The 12,363-nt window shown below is 31.1% G+C and overlaps 2 long non-coding RNA genes across 12 annotated transcripts; both read left to right on the top strand.

Moving 5' to 3' along the window:
- Positions 1 to 3,428: 3,428 nt before the first annotated feature.
- LOC123207480 lies at positions 3,429 to 5,010 on the top strand. 2 transcript variants are annotated; one of them, XR_006500369.1, is made up of 2 exons: positions 3,429 to 3,730; positions 3,843 to 5,010. It is a non-coding gene; the product is annotated as an uncharacterized LOC123207480 (long non-coding RNA). The 2 variants fall into 2 exon arrangements; XR_006500370.1 differs by having other exon boundaries at positions 3,429 to 3,751.
- Positions 5,011 to 5,721: 711 nt separating this feature from the next.
- LOC123207475 lies at positions 5,722 to 12,363 on the top strand. Of its 10 annotated transcripts, XR_006500362.1 has the most exons (11): positions 5,722 to 6,341; positions 6,417 to 6,517; positions 6,601 to 6,711; positions 6,872 to 7,024; positions 7,167 to 7,223; positions 7,624 to 8,095; positions 8,556 to 8,629; positions 9,879 to 9,981; positions 10,077 to 10,163; positions 10,575 to 10,744; positions 11,966 to 12,363. It is a non-coding gene; the product is annotated as an uncharacterized LOC123207475 (long non-coding RNA). The 10 variants fall into 10 exon arrangements; XR_006500359.1 differs by lacking the exon at positions 11,966 to 12,363 and having other exon boundaries at positions 10,575 to 10,990; XR_006500365.1 differs by lacking the exons at positions 7,624 to 8,095; positions 11,966 to 12,363 and having other exon boundaries at positions 5,726 to 6,341; positions 6,872 to 7,078; positions 10,575 to 10,990.

Genomic DNA, 12,363 nt, shown 5'->3' with positions numbered 1-12,363 from the left:
ATCAACATTAGCCGTGCATTTTCCATTTATTAAATAACTAAAAGATATTATCCAATTCTTTATCATTTATTGAACGTAAGCTATCTTTAATTGGAACTTGGACCTGATTAAAAGGTCAAATACATTTAATATATTTATTGAGAAATATTTAACCATAGTTACTAGCCCATTTGGAACTTGGAAAGAAATAATGAACTATAAAGTTTTGGTCTAGTTGTGGAAAGAAATCCAACCAAAATAGATGAAACTTTTCATTTCAGGCGCGATGGAATGGTTATTCATCTATTAGAATAGAGATTTCGATTCACGATGGATAATTGTCCATCAAACATATATTGTCGTTCAAACTATGTAGATTAGGTACTCATGAACCTTATTTATTTAGATGAAAAGACAAAATTACTTATAGGTTCTGAATGGTCATAACTGAGAAAGAGTAAAACATGCTCGGGATAGAATGATGAACCTTTATTTTTGATATTGAATGATCATTCACGAGACTAAGAAGTTGAATGGTTATTCCACAAAGAGAATACCCGTCTATAGAGCTATTCCATGAGAATTTAATAGACACTAAAATACATTAAAGTGTCAAGAAAGAATACAAGATAAGGTTTTAGAGTCATGAACATATGTATATGATCAGTAAAAGTGAGAATGAGCCTGAGATGAGTTATATAAGCTTGAGATCATGATTTTAAAGAAAACATATCATTGATTTTTATGATTTTCAGAAGTGATTTTCAAGTTTTTTGGGCATTTCTAGTGATGAGTTTTGGGACAAAAAGATCTAATAAAGCATATGTGGGACGTAGAGATTCCCCATAATATATTTGGGACATAGATATCCCATAGATGGAGATATTTTGTGTCTTTTATAAAAACATGTTTTCACAATAATTTTTTGCAAGATATGTTTTTTAGAGTATAGTAGTTGAATCATGTATTGTATTATGTATTGAAAACCTAATTTTATGCATCGTATATTGAGTATCGTATCACATTATATGATATAACTTTTAAAAAATAAAATAATATAATAATATAATTAACATGTCATCATTTTAAAAAATATCACAAACACTTTTGAAAATTTAAACATTTTCATATATGCCCCTATTACATCATTATTTTCTCTAAAAAGTGTATTAATTCGTATCAGTAATATATATCGTATTGTAAGATGAGTATCGTATCATACGATATTCATTGTATCATATTAATTACGATATATCTTATAATACGTGTCGTTTTTTTATCTATATCATATTGTATGATATTAATAACTATATTTTAGGGGGTTGTTGTGAAGGGGCATCAGTGATATAGATTATGTATCCATATACAGGTGTTATACCTATAAAGATAACACATTGTTCACTATATACATCCACTAAAAGGTGTGCACCCATGAGAAGGTGTTATGAAATGGCCTATAGATTTGCACCTGCACAGAGGTGATAGGATAAATTCATCTATAATGTGAATTACGATAACCTGAGAGATTCAGGTGTCTATGGTGTCGAATCTTACCTCAATCTAGTTTGATTAACATAGAGATTTTGATGATTTTTATTAGACTGATTTTAAAAAATGTTTTCACCAAATGATTTTTGAAAATATGTTTTATATGCATTTGCACTTCATGTCATTAGAGTCCTAGTCCATATAGATTTGCCTTAAATATTAGGAGAGAAAATAATATGATTAAAATACTAAAAATATTGAAAGAAACCAAGAGAAAACATGTAAAACTATAGAAACACTTACTTATTTAGTGATTTTCATTAATTCATTTTCCTTATATATTATAGGCGATAGGTGAATATAACGATTGTATAACGATAGATCAGCTGATAAGGTGTATGAGAGAGACTTACTTTTAATTGATGAATTATCTTGATACTTGTGGGTGATATTATTCGCTTATTTATGAGTTTATATTATGCACCACACTCATTAGTTTATTTCCGGATATGACATCTTTTGACCTTTACACAAAGGTTTTTTCAGTATTTAAGCTATTTAATTATTATGGATGTTTGAATAAATATTATAGAGTAATATTATATGTATATATAAATTGTATAAACTTATCTATACAAACTGATATGATAACATTTTTAAAGTGAGAAAAAAATGAACAATGACATCATTCAATTATGAACTATCACATCAATTGGTACAAATAAATTTATATAATTTATTTATATACATAATTTTATTCAATCTTTTATCATGTTTAAATAGTCAAGACAAAGTAGGGTAACTCTTGGAAGGGCATAACTAGAAGGGGAATAGTTATAAATTATAAAACTACACAAGTTTTTTCATATGAAGTGAATTAACGGGGGTGACAATGAGTCTTTTAAATTAATAAAATTATGCGTACATATTTTTGTATATAATTTAGATATACAGATGATTTATCATTATGTAATTGAATAATTTTGATTTAAAGATAAAATAACGCCTAATTACATAATGACACATTATCTGTATACTTAGATTATGTATTAAAAGTATGTACACATAGTATTTCTCCTTTTATATAGATATATGGGTAAATTCAAACTAAACTACTTGTATTCAAAATCTAGTTGTTCCTATGGTGGAAATTAAATATGAAATCAAGAATATTGCCCTTAGTGCATCTAACCAACAAAATCAAAAATCAAAACCATTATACAAAAACAAATTGCGTAACATGCAAGATAAGCATTACAAATTTAGGAAAGAACATAGGGATAATTTTTCATGACATGCCATCAAACACCAGAACTGGAAATTCCACATGTCCTTAAAAATGGGGATCAGATGCTGTATCCAGCACGAAACTATATGCTTGCCAGCAGTGTTCTATATGATTAATATCTTTATATTTTCTCACGTGTTTGAAAAGGCTGTGCTGCTAATTTTTCTTCTTTGCTTATATCGATTACCTTTGAAATTGCTCAGTATACAGCCGCCTGCATGTTCTAGTCAGATAAAATATGAAATCATAAAATAATTATACTGGTAGGAGTCTTCAATGGTGTTTTCTCTTCTTAAAAGCACTTCAACAGTGTCCTCCATTAGGCCTGACCTACTTTGGTGCCATTGATTAATGCTAGAAGTCTCTTGTCAAAGTGGTTGATGTGAACAGAAAATGATTTATGCACAGGTGGTGACTGGTGCCAAAACTTGCCATTTCAATATCTTATTTAGTTAGGCAAAGATAAAAACACCAAAAGAAAACCAGAAAATTAACCAAATACTGCAGACTGTTTATTTCCATCACGTTTTTTTTAAAATTTCATTCCCTAGTGTTTTGTCCAATCCACATGGATAAAAATGGTAATAACCGAAGCAAGTAGAGCTTTATTATCCGTAAGCTTGTTACCAAACTGCCATTTTTAGATGATGGTTGTGTTTAGGCATGTGGGCAGGCTACAGTAGGCATTAGCAACTTTGATTCTTGTAAAAACCACGTGGGAAATGAATAACTAGAGGCCATTTCATTGTTACATCGTGGGAAATTTTTAACTTAACATGTCATGTGCCAATTTAATGGCCATTAATGGTAATAAGTCCAACCTGTCCGAAACTGAAGTTGGGTTGGTTTCATAACGTAGCCAACTATCCTGCAATTGCAGTATTAGTTGCCAGTAAACACAGATGCTTGTGCTGAGAAAAGGATGCTAGTAAGTTGAGCTTTCACTGAGGGGCCTGCAGCTGGTACATTTCACTGGTATTTATTATATCTTTTAAGGTGTTGTTTGGATACGTTTTGTGATTAACTCTCTTCAATAAAAAGCCTTTTTTATGATCCTCTCAACCATAAAACATGATTGTCTTTTCAGCTTTTATTATCCTAAATACAAGTTGCTGAGATCTCCGTGACCAATATGTTAAGGTTTATGGTTTAAGGTTTAAAGTTGATATGAATGGAGACAGAAGCCACGGAAGAATGAAATGGCATCTGGGTTGACAATGCTGCCAACTGCAATGATGAAGAAGAAGAAGAAATGGGACAGTAATGGGATCTAAGCTCAGCTGGAGGCAGTTTTTATGCAAAGAAGACCCACAACCTGACTTATTGGAAGACACTGCCCCTTTGAATGGTCCCTCAACAACCCAATTATTTGAAGATTGGGATGTCCTTTTAGAGTATTATGGATCAGCATTCTGGATGCTTCCACTATTATATTGTTGAACCTGAGCTGTCACCCTGCCTGACTGGAATATATTGACAGATATATACCTTGCTTGACTGGCCAAAATTAAGGACAGTTGATGAAATGGAAAACACTGAGATAAGATTTCAGAACACTGCTCCTGAATTGTTGCCTTTTTGTTCATTAAGAAAAAATCTTAAGCACTTGATAATATTTTATTAAATTAATTAAATTTGGTATCATCAAAACTCAATACGGTTATGTGATCTCTTGAATTTGATTGCAGGAATAATTCAAATATTGGTGTGGCGCTGGTGTAGCCATAATTTATTGTCCAAGGCATTGGTAGAAGAAGCTATGATTACTCAATAGAAGAAGAGTCCTGCACTAAACTAAATAATATTTATAAGAATTCCAACCAAATCAATTCTTTCAACTTTTTCATAACTATCCTTTAATTCTCCATTCATTATTGGTTTCCAAAAATTTAAGCAATTGGTTTCCTCAGAAAATGTTCGAGGGTTATCAATTAAGTGATCTGATTTTACGAGGTCTTTAACCTTATGACCAACAGTTGGTTTCATGGTGAAGATGATTAAGAGGTGATGCGGAAAGGGAACCTTGAAGAGATGATTTCGATGAAAAGTGAAAATAATGAGACAATGCCAATGGTGTGGAATGTGGATTGAGTTATAAAGGGGGTTAAGAGAAAATTGCATCTGTCGAGAATGGATTCATATTCAACCTCAAGCAACCGGATTAAGGGTGGATATGAACCGAACTGAGTATAAACACTTTTTGATTCGAGTTCGATTCGAATAAAAAATAGTTTAACTCGAATTTATTATTCAAATATATGGTCTGAATTTATGATTTAAATTCATGATTTATTGATAAAACGATATCGTTTTATCTTATAATGGGTAAAAAAAATTGTTTTAACAATTATTTAATATAATTTAAATTGAATCACAATCCTTTCAAATCAAATTGAGTTATCCACTCAACGTGTGAGTTAAATTAAGTCAAACTTTCTTTAGTTCAAGTTCGTATCAGTTTAAAGAAAGAGTCAATTCTCTTAACTCGAATTCAGTTCAAATTTGAGTTAAACGAATTTGAATTGCACCAAAACGAGCTGAGTCAACTTTTGAGCTCAAACCAACTGGGTTTGGCTCCAACCCTAAACAAAATATGATTCAATTTATAACACTTTTAAGGGGTGTTTGGTTTATAGTGATCAATTTTTTATTATTAACATTACTTTTGGTTTACGAAATAGTAAAAAATTTTGATAATATTTTATTATCAATAGTGATATAAATGTAATAGGTAATATAAAAATTAATCTGATTGCTACCTTTATCGTAAGTATTAAAAAATTAGTAAGATAACTTTGATTTTATTATAATTCTATCTTTATTAATTTTTTATGATAAAAATCTCTCTTTTTCAATTAATATAATAAGTAATATAATATTTATACTCAATAACATTTAAATAAAATAATATTTTAATAAATATAATAATTATCTATACCCATTAATCTTTTAAATAATATATTTTTACTGTAATATTTAAGTTTTAATAATAAAATAATACTCTAACCATTAGTCTCAATTGTTCCATATTTAGTGTTTCTCTTGTTTGTAAGATAACATAATGATAGTTCTTTGTATGGGCTAAGAAAGACCATGTAGATTTGTAAAATTGCGGGCCGGGCCCCTAGGCCGTGACTTTTAATGGCCCATTGACACGTCTGATTGGGCGTTCTTAAACACCAATATAAGAAGATACTAGTGCCAAGGTTGTACGTTGGTCTTCGTCAAATTCTTTACTTGGCGGGAAGGCCCAAACAAAGTTCTGGAAGTTCAGCTTTTTTTACAATGTTAGGGATTCAAGCAAGAGTTAAGAATGAAAAAAGTAGAATAAAAAAAGTAAAGCAATCATTACAATAATTAATACGACATCTGAGCAATTTACAGTTGATAATGGAGCTGCTGAAGTTGTCCAAATTCAGGCTCCATCGTCAAGTCCTAATCACCGAAGCTCGACATGTCAGAGTAAACTTTATCCATATTCAAGTCTCGCTAATCTCTATTATTAAATGATTCACTTATTTTTTATAATAAATAAATATAAGAAAGATAGCGCACGGCGACTGAACAAATTCAAGTTTTATTCGAGGTTAAGTGTTTTAAATTTATTTATTATGTGCTTGATTTCTTTTTCTGGAGGATTGACTTTGGTGTTTTTATGCAGAAACAAAAGCAAACTGAGGAGGAATATTCTAGAAAGTTACAGGAATTACAAGCGGAATTAGCTTAGTCCAAGGAATCTCTCGTCAAAAACTTGATAGACAGGTTTGTGAATTTCGTTGCCCAAGTCTTTGTAAGAATGCTTGCTGGAGATGTTTATTAATATCTTGTTTTCCTTGTTGCTATAGGTGAGTTTCCTTCAAATCGACAATGCATTGCTTGAAAACAAGCAAAAGGAGTTGAAGGAAACTATAAATAGATTGCTTCAATCTAGGGAAAGTTTCCTTAACGCTTACAAGGTTTTGTGTTTTATGATGGTTGTATTGATTTTATCATTGTTTTAGCGAACTTGAAATGTGTGTTAAACTAGTCATCGTTCTTCTTGTTATAGGATTTTCATATTATGGAGAAAGTTTGTATTGTAAATATGTTATTCAGTGATGTAATTATTTTGAGCAGGAATCTACTTGTGATGTGAAACGTTCAATTGAAACCAGAGATAGAAAGTTCAGTTTCCTATATGAGAAGATGAACTCTCACTTGAAATTATTTGATTCAATAGAAAAGGAGACATTTTCCATCAAGCAATTTGTGGATAATGCGGAACTCCTTGTGAGTGAAAAAGAGGAAGTAGGCATGTAGTTTACAAGTTTTTTCTTTTTTCAGGTGTATGCACGTCTGAATTTTAGCATAAACCACTCATCATTTTATTGAAGTTGCGGTGTAGTATTCATTTAAACTCTGCTGTTTTCAGTTGCTAGCTTAAAGAGCAAAATGGAAAAGGCCTCTTTGTTTGAAAAAGTCTTTGTTGGTAATTTCCCTATGCTATTAACTGCCTCAATTACGTTTTTATTCTATGAAAATGTTAATTTATTACTTCTATAAATGTATGTGGAAATTGTCTTTTGTATAAACTCTGTAATGACACTTGTTGATTATTCATATGATTGCTTGAGATTGTGGGAACTTGTATAATGATTTTGATTATTTGAAATTTACTGGCTAGAGTTTCACCAAGTAGTAAATATATCACACTGAAGTTAACATTTCTAAATGTGCATTAGTCCGAAATTCAGGATCATAACACAATCTATGATCTACTTATTATAGCAGTGTTCCTGAATTGTATATGCCGTTAAACATAATTGGTTGCATAAATGTGAAATTCTGAAAATAAAAGTTACTCATCACTCTTATGTCATATTATGAAGAAAAGATTTCTCTCCTGGAAAGTAAACTAAAATATGACAAGGATGAGTTTAGAAGAAAGGATAAACTTATTTCAGAACTAGAAGCTGAGCTCGAAGTGGCAAAAGTTAGTAATGACCGCCAAAGTCAGATTGAAGAGAGATCCAAAGAAGCATTACGAGATCTTTCTGTTCTTTATATTCTTAAGAATCAAGTTACACTGTCAGCCAAAGTTATTTCTTAAATTTGTGAGCTTAACCAGCCTTACCTCCAGAAAACTGTATCAGCAAAGGATATTGTCATACAAAACCTGATCTCTGAGAAAGAGGCGTGAATTTAAAATTCTATTTTCATTAAATTTCTGTGTATCTGAGTTGATGGTCTTTCTAATTATATGTTCGAATACACTATAATTGGGCCTTGTATATGGAGTTCAGGAGTTTAGGAATTCTTTTGCAGAGAATTCATGACACCGTTGCTAATATGAATCAAGAGGTCAGTCGAGGGTTAAATTCTGGCTTTTGATATTGCAATCTTTAGACTAATAGCTGCTCTAAGGTTTTATTCTTAAATCTCATGAAACTCTTATCACTGTAATTAGCCTTTTTTAGTTGATGATATCTACCTGTGCCACATTAATGGCTCTCTGAGGGAACCTTACAACATGATGGTTTACATAAATTTGAAAATTCATCTTTTATGTCTAATAGAAAGTCCTTTCTGCAATTGGGATGATATAATCTGTCAATTTGATCAATCTGTGTAATCTATTTCTTGGTTTGATCTCTTGATTTCTATGTGAGACTTGTTTTTCCTTTTATCAAGTTTAACTTATATATAAACTCAATGGATCTCCTTCTAAAGTACCTTTTGATTCTGTAGACTTTTTCCTCTCATGACTTGCTGTGCCACTTGTCCGCTTGTTTATGTGAAAAGTAATTGATTTCTAATCCAGGATAAGAAGGTATTCCGCAAAACATTAGTGCTTAAAGGAGAGTGTAACATGGGTACACCAAACGATTATAACAGGTAAAGCATTGACAACTGCTCAAAATCTAGGGTTCAAGTTGTTGAACACTTTCCAACTTTTAACTTACTAGCATGCATTGTTATCAGACTTGCCACTGCTTCTGTAAGAAACCAGCATTCTATGTACCATAACTAATCATGTTTTATGCTGGATGGTCAAGATCAGATCATTCTGGTCCACAACTTCTTGATCATTTTCATCCATACAAGGCTGTGTTTCTTTGTGGATATGTCTTTGTCTGCATACTGTATTGTTTACATTTGACATCTTATGTTTTTCCAAAACTATAAATTGCAATTAATTTATGTAAAAAAAGAGTAATCTTGTCTAAATTCCTCGCAAGCATACTAAAATCTTAGTTTTTACGTTTTCCTAGAAGATGCAGTCTTGAATGGCAACATGGTCATAATAATACTCTTTTCCTGTCATCTTGACTAACAAATTGAAAAAATTCTCCACGACTTTTCTTTTTTTATTAATTTTTTGGCAATGTTTTATCAGGATTGTCATTGTGGAAGAAAATAGTGGAGAAAGATCACCAACTAAGTTGCCAAATATAGCTGCTTCAGATGATAGAGGCTTACTCATCTTTCTCTGTTTTTTTCTTTCACTATGCTTAGGCTTAGACTTAAGCTTAGAGTAACCAGGAACATCATCAGAAATTTCAGCTCTGATATATAATCATAATCTTGTTGATGTATTACATGTGCACTTGTGCAAAAGACAACTTAAGCTTGTTGGTGTCATAGCAGAGAACTGAATTTCTGTAAAACCTGAGTTATCTAGCAGCACAATGGGTTGGTTTAGTATATTTATTTTTCACTTTCAACAATAAATGCTTTGCCCTGCAATAGCATTTTCATAGTTAAGCAAGCATCATGATCTGTATTGGATAACAAATCAAACCACCGGTTGTGGTCGTGTGACGTTCAACGGGCTGTAGTGTGCATTGTTTTTCCCATAATGGTAGTTGCTGGCAGAGGTTCATATTAAGATTAAAGACAGCTTCCATGTGCAATTGTGGCTAACTGAAATGTGACTCTGGGAGATGTGAATCATTGTCATTTCAGATTAATAGAAGCAAATACACACACATGAAAGCTTTCCTTTGTTTCTTATGCTTGTGGCAACTATGATTTCTAATATATAGATATAAGGCCTTTTGGTTATTTTAATGTTTTTTTTTTCTTTCTTTTTTTCTTTTGTGGGTATTTTTGAATTTCAAGTTTAGTTTCACCACTATGTCAGGAGTACAAACATTTGACATTCAGTTGGAGAACAATAACTTGAAACCATTTTTGTTCTTTCATAATGAACTTGATTGGATGAGTTTCAAACCAAAGTTCATTAGGTAACAAATCGCTTCAGCCATAGATTTATTTGAGAGAATCTATCAATTGCAGAAAACTTCCAAGACTTTAACTGTTTATGTATTTTGATGTATAGGATAACTGCACTGTTCTAAGCAGCATGTAGATTCTGCGTGCTCGATGATCCAAGCAGAGAGCTCAGAAGATGCAGTTTAGAATTCCAGTAAGAGAGTTTTAAGTTTGATTTTTGGACGCTGGCTTAATTAATTGATTTTAAAGGCCGAAACATGATTGTGTATAGATATTACTACAATTTGCATTCTTATGCCTGAAACATATTATTTAATTCTTTCTTGTTATTACTAAGCATATTAACATTAAAATTCTAACCTATATTGTGACCGACATACCGGCATATATTCTAATTGGCTTGAGGATTGGATACCAATTCCATAAAGTGAACCTATATCAGGTTGGACACTAGAGAATCATCTCATTCTGCAAACATTGTAGGCTGAAGCTACCTTTCTTTTTATTTTTTATTTTTTTATATTTTATAATTTTTCGAATAGTGATTGGAGCTACCTATGATTATTGCGTTGTTCTTGAATATTTGAACTCTTGCTGATTTCAGCCAGGCTCAGCGTGAGATCGTCTTCCTACATCGTGTTCTGATGGCGTATGAAGATGTCTGCATATTTTCTAAATATTCTAGAAGTATCAATCTGGTCAAGATTTGGGAGAGAACTGAAATGCCTGTCATTGTCATCACAGCACATGAGGAAAACTTCAAACTTTTTGTAGGTAAGGGTCTTGTCTTGTGTTTCGGAAAGTCATTGTGGAAATGAATTGGGCTTAAATATAAATGCTATCTCCTAAATGCATTTCACATTTTACAAAATTAAATGTAAATGCTATCTAGATAACATTTTTAAAGTTAAGTTGGATACGACTCTTGAAACTGTACAACTTGTTTAAAACGTTTCTAAAATTTGTTGGCCTATTGAAGAACATAATTCTTTAATAGGTCTGCTTAGACAATTTCACATATTTCTTAATCCATCTATCAAATATTAAATTGTATAGATTGGGTGATGGATATTAGTCAGACGGATTTGGGCTTTTATTGTTAAATCCTTTGTGTTTTGCCTTACGTAAGAATTACCTGTTAGTTTAAGAAAGGTCCAAAGACTTATTCCCACCCAAGGTTCAATGTAACTATAAATTCTGTCCTTTTAACTTTCAAAAACTTAAAGTTTCACTTATAAGTTATTAAAGTTAACAAAATTTGTATAGTTTTAAGGATAAAATTATCATTTAACAGGTAATTTTAAAAAATATAAAATTTAAAAATTAGCAACTTTTTTTAAAATTAAACTTTGAAAATTTTTTTTTCTTAGGGTTTCAAATTTTTATATATAATTTTTAATGAATAGTGGAAAATCATGTTAGATAGACAAAGATCTTGTGACCAATCTTGTTAACAATGGTTTATGATGGAAATGAGAGATCATTAGAGATGGAGATGATGACGGGAAAAAACTCTTTAGTTTTGAAGGAAGGAATATAATTTTTTAAAATTAAAAAATTATATATAAATATATAATTTTTAATTTTTAAAATTTATAAGAAAATATATTATATGTGTTTTGTATTATTATTAAAATAATATTTTATTTTTATATCTAATTAAAAATTTTATTAAAAATTTGTTTATGAATAAGATTTTAGATTTAAAAAAAAAAAGTAAATGGATGTTACATCATACCTAGGGGGAACAAGTCCTTTTAGTCTTCAAAGTTTTTCTTCAATGGTTTTATCAACTTTTTTTGTGGATGTGTACCTTTTTTTAATATCAATTGGATCATTAATGAGTTTTTTTTTTTTTAAGTAAATATATTAAGAAATGAGACTTTAACTCTTCACGTGTTTAGCCTTTTTTCTTTTTTTTAAATAATCATCCATTAGTTTCGAAAATGGACAAATCGATAGATTGATTATTCAGGTTTTGATTTTTATTTCTAGGAAAATTCGTGTTGCGGAGAGGGACGAGAGAAACAGATTTTTGTATAGCGCGAAGCTAGCTAGGCCTATAGCTATAAGAAACAAGAGTGGATGGGCATTTGGTTTTGGGCCTCTTAAATTGAGAGGTTAACAGGGACGGCACGTTACCTGACCGCTTCCCCAAAAATCAATTAATATCTTTCTCAGAGTCTGAGCCACAAGTCAGGGTCAGGGGAGCATTCAGTTCTGAAAACCTGAAATTAAATTTTCTACTGACAGCCCAGCGTCTTTTAAACAGTTTTGTCAGTCAATGTTCAGGTGTACTATCTTTTTACTCTTTTTAACGTTGATTGTTTGAGTTTAAGCACAAGGCAACTCAAGCCAGGTTAAAACAAATGAGTTAAGGACAATTTCGAACA

This window comes from Mangifera indica, unplaced genomic scaffold (genome assembly GCF_011075055.1).
Source record: "Mangifera indica cultivar Alphonso unplaced genomic scaffold, CATAS_Mindica_2.1 Un_0081, whole genome shotgun sequence".
In the NCBI taxonomy this organism is placed as follows: domain Eukaryota; kingdom Viridiplantae; phylum Streptophyta; class Magnoliopsida; order Sapindales; family Anacardiaceae; genus Mangifera; species Mangifera indica.
This window is presented reverse-complemented; position numbering and strand designations above follow the sequence as displayed.